The sequence below is a fragment of the Fukomys damarensis genome, unplaced genomic scaffold (genome assembly GCF_012274545.1).
Source record: "Fukomys damarensis isolate Sample0158 unplaced genomic scaffold, DMR_v1.0_HiC HiC_scaffold_14, whole genome shotgun sequence".
NCBI lineage: Eukaryota > Metazoa > Chordata > Mammalia > Rodentia > Bathyergidae > Fukomys > Fukomys damarensis.
In genome coordinates, this window is record NW_022900926.1 from 75551040 (window position 1) to 75556662 (window position 5623).

Consider the following 5623-nt stretch of genomic DNA (forward strand, 5'->3'; position numbering starts at 1 on the left):
AAAAAAAAAAAAAAAAAAAAAAAACAGGAGAAAATTAATCTCTTCACACTGGAGCTTCCTTATGTAGGAAATGAAAATGGAGACAATAAATGCTTATAAGTAAGTAGAAGGATTAAATGCCTTACTATGTGCAGCCTGCTTAGGAGAGTGCCTGACTATTACAAGCAGTTGTTAGCTATGATGAGCATATGAGAAATATCCCAAGTTCATGTGTTTATTGCTAGATCTAAGGAACATTGCCTTATTTGCAACACTTTATTCTGTCCTAAAAATCTGGTGATTTGCCCTTTCTCTTAAGTTGATCTCCTTTAAACACAGCTCACGTATAAATTTTGTTTTATTTTTGTATTTTCTGTTTCATAGGGATTTCCGGGGATGGGAGGAAGTATTTCTAAATCAAATTCTCTTTTTTGAGGACTATAAGTATTACATTTATCTTGGGGCAATGGTTCTAAAATCGCTAAACTATTTCAAATGGGTTGTAAGTAACTGTTTTGTAAACTACTGAGAACTGTAACACTGTAAGGAACAGTCTTACCAAGGGAAGCTGGTTCTGATATGGAGCTAATCTCTGAACTCAGCACTAAGGAATAAATTAAAGAGTTAAACTTACCCTTTAAACCCCCTAGAATATAAGACAGTTCTCTTTTCAAGGTCTTCTATAGCGACCTTTTTCTCCAGCTTTGGAACAATGTATTTCTTCCACATATTGCCTGATGAAGCCATTGGTTTGTATTTAATTGAGGACTCTTTACATGAAAAATATACAACATAACCCAAGGAGTTTACACATACCATTTCATTTACGCTTCATAATGACCTTATAACATTTCTTCTTATTAATTTAATCTGTGAAGAACTGAGACAAAACAGAATAAATCCACCTCCAGCAGACGAATGCTGGAGAATTCTGATCTCAGTCTCTTGAAGACGGAATCCTCTATTTTCCTTCTACAATATGTTTCCTCTGCTCAGAATTACTGTTATATTGTTGAGGGACACAAATTATCTTCTACTCTGCTCAAGACTGTCCATTAGAGAAAAAGCAGAGTTTCAAGTTGCTCAACTTCAACGGAATATGTAGACATTGGACACAGTCCAGAGAAAACTAAGGAACAGGTTTGAAAGAAGTCCCAAGAGAGATTCAGTCTGAGAGTACAAAGATTTAGAGAGGGATAAAAAGGACATTACGGACTCTGCTGGGTTTTAGAGCCATAAATAAATTATGCGGAGAAACCCGGAAGAATCAGTCTTGGCTGACTTCATTGCTTGGTTGCAGCGCTCCTGCAAGATACGACTGGGTGGGTGGGTTCCTGAGCCATCTTTTCATCTTTTGCTTCCAGAAATCTACCCCTGAACATCATTCATAAATGTACCAAAGTGAGAAATAGGACAGCATTCATCTGATGTAGAATGCCTTTCTCTATAAAGAGAGAACAGATAAGATCCCCTTCCTCTCTGCTCATGTTGAGGAAATAAGACGTGATCTGCAATTCGCAGGGCAAGTGACTGTTCAATGGGCACTTCCGCTGCCTTAGCGTCAGTTTTTCCCATGCAGAACTCCAAGGTCATGACTGAGAGACGATGCCACCAACTACGCACAAAATGCGCAGGCCTACCAACCTGACCCGAAGGAGGTATGGCGGTGGGGGGAGGGGGCTTGGGGAGGGACGTAGTGAACCCCAGTGGTGGATTGCTGTGGTGAGAGGAAAGAGCTGTCCAGTGTTGCTGATGGCTGGTTCCCCTATCAGTGGCCACCCGAGCAGGCCATCTCCTCTATAGAAATGTCTTGTGAATGGGGCCACAGTAAAGGGGCCTAGTCCACTATAAAGGTCCTTTCCCTTTGTGCTTGCTCTCGCTAAGAAATTCTTTGAATCCTAACTTTCTTCTAATTACAAATCCAATAGAGTCCAATATTAAAAGGAAAAGAAGATGTAAAAATGAGAAAAGCATCATTTCTAATATCAAAGATCATATTTTAACCTTACAAAACTCAGAAATATATGAACAACAGTAGCAATAATAGCGACGAAATAGCTTATGTGCCAGACACTCCTACAGGTTTAATTTGCAACCTTTCACGGAATAAAAGCAAACCTAGAAAGGAGCAGCTTGACACTTCCTCCAGTCTGATCCAGTGTGGTACCTTGAAGGAGTCATTTTTTCTTTTAAAAAAATGAAATGATACTGAGCATCTCAATCATCTTACCATCCCTGAACATCTAATGAAAACTAACATAAGTGATCAGCCTTTAAATTTTGCTAATCTGAAAAATCAAGAATGCCCCACCTTATGACCAATAGTAGATTTAGCAGTCTAATCTCTGAATTGTAAGAGTTTGTGTTTCAGCCACTCTTCATTTTGATGGTCTCCATGAAGTTCCACTGTTCCTTTCAGTTTTACAGTCTTTAGTTATGGAACTGCTAAAAATAATGCTGATACATTGTTCTAACACTTTGGAAAAGTATAATTACTTAAATGCCAATATCTAAAAAATAGTTTGCTCAACTACAATTTCTTAACAAACAGAACTGTTTGGAATGTAGTTTAATATTGAACAAAATCCATAAAAATCTTAAAAGTCTTTACAGAGGAAGTCCCATTTCCATATCCTTGTTTTCTCTTTACTTTGAACTTTAGTTGATATGCATTTCTACTTTTCAGTAACTCTCTATTTCTCTACTAACTCTGAAGATTAATCTCCTTCTCTGGAATGCAGAGGTAATCAGTGATTTTAAAATCCTTTAAGACTACTGAATTTTAAAGTGTGCTTTCTTAATTAAAAATCTTAGCATTAAGGCCTTATAGGTTTACTATTGTGAGATACTTTAGCAAAATGTTTTTCCTCTTTGCATTATATCTCAAGTCCAATCACTACCCGTAAGGTAGACACTAGACCTGTTCTATTTGCTATTCCCTTTTGTCAAAGCAACTTTATCTTTTCCCTCTGGAGTCAAGTTTGAAAATATGAGATGTGAGCAGAATATAGAGACTGAGCTGCTCTCTTTGTTGTTTGTTTTGTTTTGTTTTTTGTTTGTTTGTTTGTTTTCTGAGACAGGGTCTCACTATGTAGTTGAGACTGACCTGGAACTCACTTTGTAGCCCAGGCTGGTCTCAAACTCACAGAGATCCTCCTGCCTCAGGCTCACGAGTGCTGGGATTACAGGCGTGAGCCACCACACCCAGCCTGATCTGCTCTTTTTCTTGAGTGCATTCTCCTTGAATTTGCATTTTACAATGAGTTGCCAGGCTGAAACCGCTGCCATGCTGTGGCAATGAACCACAGAGTGGTAGTGAGTGCTCGGGAACAGTCCATTTGTGCCCAGAGTAGCATGTGCCACAAGGTGGCACTTTGTACATATTCATCCTATATGAATTTGTGTCGTATGTAGCAATTTGAGAAGAACAAAGAGGAACGGGCATTTCTCATCTTTCACTGTGCAGAAAGCCCAGATCTTCCTAGGTACCATAAATGGCAGGGTTTCTCCAGTCACTAGGTTCTTGTCCACCCACATCTCAAGGGGCCACAACAATTGATTATGGTTGAGTTTTTTGTCATGGTGTAGAGTGAACCGGCTTCAGGAATCTGATTTGAACTTCACATTAATGACTTCAAATTTTTTGCAGTAATCTTTTGGACATATGTTAGAAAAAATTGCTAGACAAAGTTATCTTCCATCTAATTTTCTAAGAACAACTGCTTATATGACATAGACATCAAATTTGTGTTCAATTTATAGCTACATATGTAGGATACACGTAACACTTCAATGGTTACAATAGTACATGAAAAGAGTTTAATTTTGCAGTTGTGTAATTTGTATACATTTTATTAGCATTTGACATTGTGTAATGTTTACACATTATTTGGTAGGTGAACACCTAAATTTCTTTATGATTGTTTATTCTTCACTTATTGTCTATTTCATACATTGACATGTAGTTTCCTACATTTTTAATTCACTTTACAATTATATTTGAATGAGTGGAATAGGAATTTTCCATATTAGTTCTTGTTCATCTTTTTATAGATGACTTTTTATTCTTTCTTTAATTAGTTCTGTAGTGATACTTCTAGATCTTTTTTTTGGAGGGGTACTGGGGATCAAACTCGGGACCTTGCACTTGCAAGGCAGGTGGTGGAACTGCTGAGCTAAATTCCTGGCCCCTAGATCTAATTTTTATATGAATCTGTTTTATTTACCATTTTGAAAAATAACTATTGTTTGACTACATACTGATTTCTTAAACTGAGGTCTTTTTCAGAACTTATGTAAAAATAGTGAGGGCATACTTTTGATGATGTAAAAAAAAAAGTAGGTGTTATTGTTTCGAAGAAATCAGAATTTCATCCTAACCTAAATATTTTGTTCCTTGCATTATATAGTATAAGGATATATTATGAGGTGCATAATGAAACTTTGAAAATTGCCTGGGCCTCTCTGGGACATTCCAAAATTCATGGTTCATTTTCAGGAAATATTTTAAGAAGATGGATATTCAGAAGCAATGAAATTTGAAACCAGCTAGAGATCCTGAGTGGTGTTCACTAAACTCATAAGAACTTTTAATGCCTAAGAGATCCCTTAATCTCCTCCCAGTACATATTCCTGTTGTAAAATATAAAAACTAAGGAGGGTTTTTGGGTAGATAGAGGTGCAGATGTCTTTTACAAGATATGACTTTACCTGAAAGCTGGGAGCTCTCAAAAGCCTGACTCTAGGAGCAGGTTCAAATGAAAAAGGGAGACTCAAAAAGCTTTGAGAAAGCAAAGAAAGAGGAAAGGAAAGGAAAAATAAAAGAAAGTACAACCTAGAAACACCATACAATACTTGTCAGACAGCAGTAGAAATGTCTGCAGCTTTTCCCAGGTGCCAGCGGAAACCTATCACTCAGCACACCCACTGCATGGTACCTGAAAGGCTTCCTGAGCAAAGTGTCAGCCCAAGTCCTGCTGCCCTAAGGCCTGCTGAGTTTGTACCACCTGGAAGAAATGTCAGTTTCAGTTCTGGAAGCAGCTCTGACAGTCTTGATTCAAACATGTGCTCAAGGAAGAAGTAAAGCTCAAGGACTTCCTGTGAGCAAGATTGCAGGAAGAGTAAAGAGATGGGGTCTTGATGATTTTAAGTCTTTCTATCTAAGGTTTTTATAATGAACTCTGCATTTAAATAGGAATGATGTTCAGCTTCTAAGACCAAAAATTCATTTGGAAAAAAGGAATTGGGAAAAAGACAGATGGAGAATGAGAGCAAAAGAGGAGAGCAAAAATTTATCCAAGGAAGTACAAGACGTGTACACTGAAAACTACAAAATATTACAAAAAGAAATTGCATACATAAATAAATGGAAAGAAGGCTCATGTTCATGTATTGAAAAATTTACGATTATTAACATGACATACTACTGAAAGTGATTTATTGGTTCATTATAATGCCTATCAAAAATTCCAGTGGCTTTTATTTTTGCAGAAATGAAAAAGACTGATAAAATTCATATTGGATTGCAAGGAAACTCAAATAGCCAAATTTTTTTTTTTTTTTTTTGAACTGGGGATTGAAATTGGGTCCTTGCGCTTGCTTGCAAGGCAGGCCACTGAACTGCTGAGCTAAATCCCTGGCAAAA

The 5623-nt window shown here is 37.2% G+C and overlaps 1 long non-coding RNA gene across 1 annotated transcript in view; it reads left to right on the plus strand.

The window, feature by feature from the left end:
• The first annotated feature begins 1284 nt into the window (after positions 1 to 1284).
• The window catches only part of LOC117285995, an 8327-nt gene continuing 3988 nt past the window's right edge, over positions 1285 to 5623 (plus strand). The window contains exon 1 of the long non-coding RNA XR_004517105.1: positions 1285 to 1637. This is a non-coding gene — a long non-coding RNA (uncharacterized LOC117285995). The remainder of the gene's footprint in view (positions 1638 to 5623) is intronic.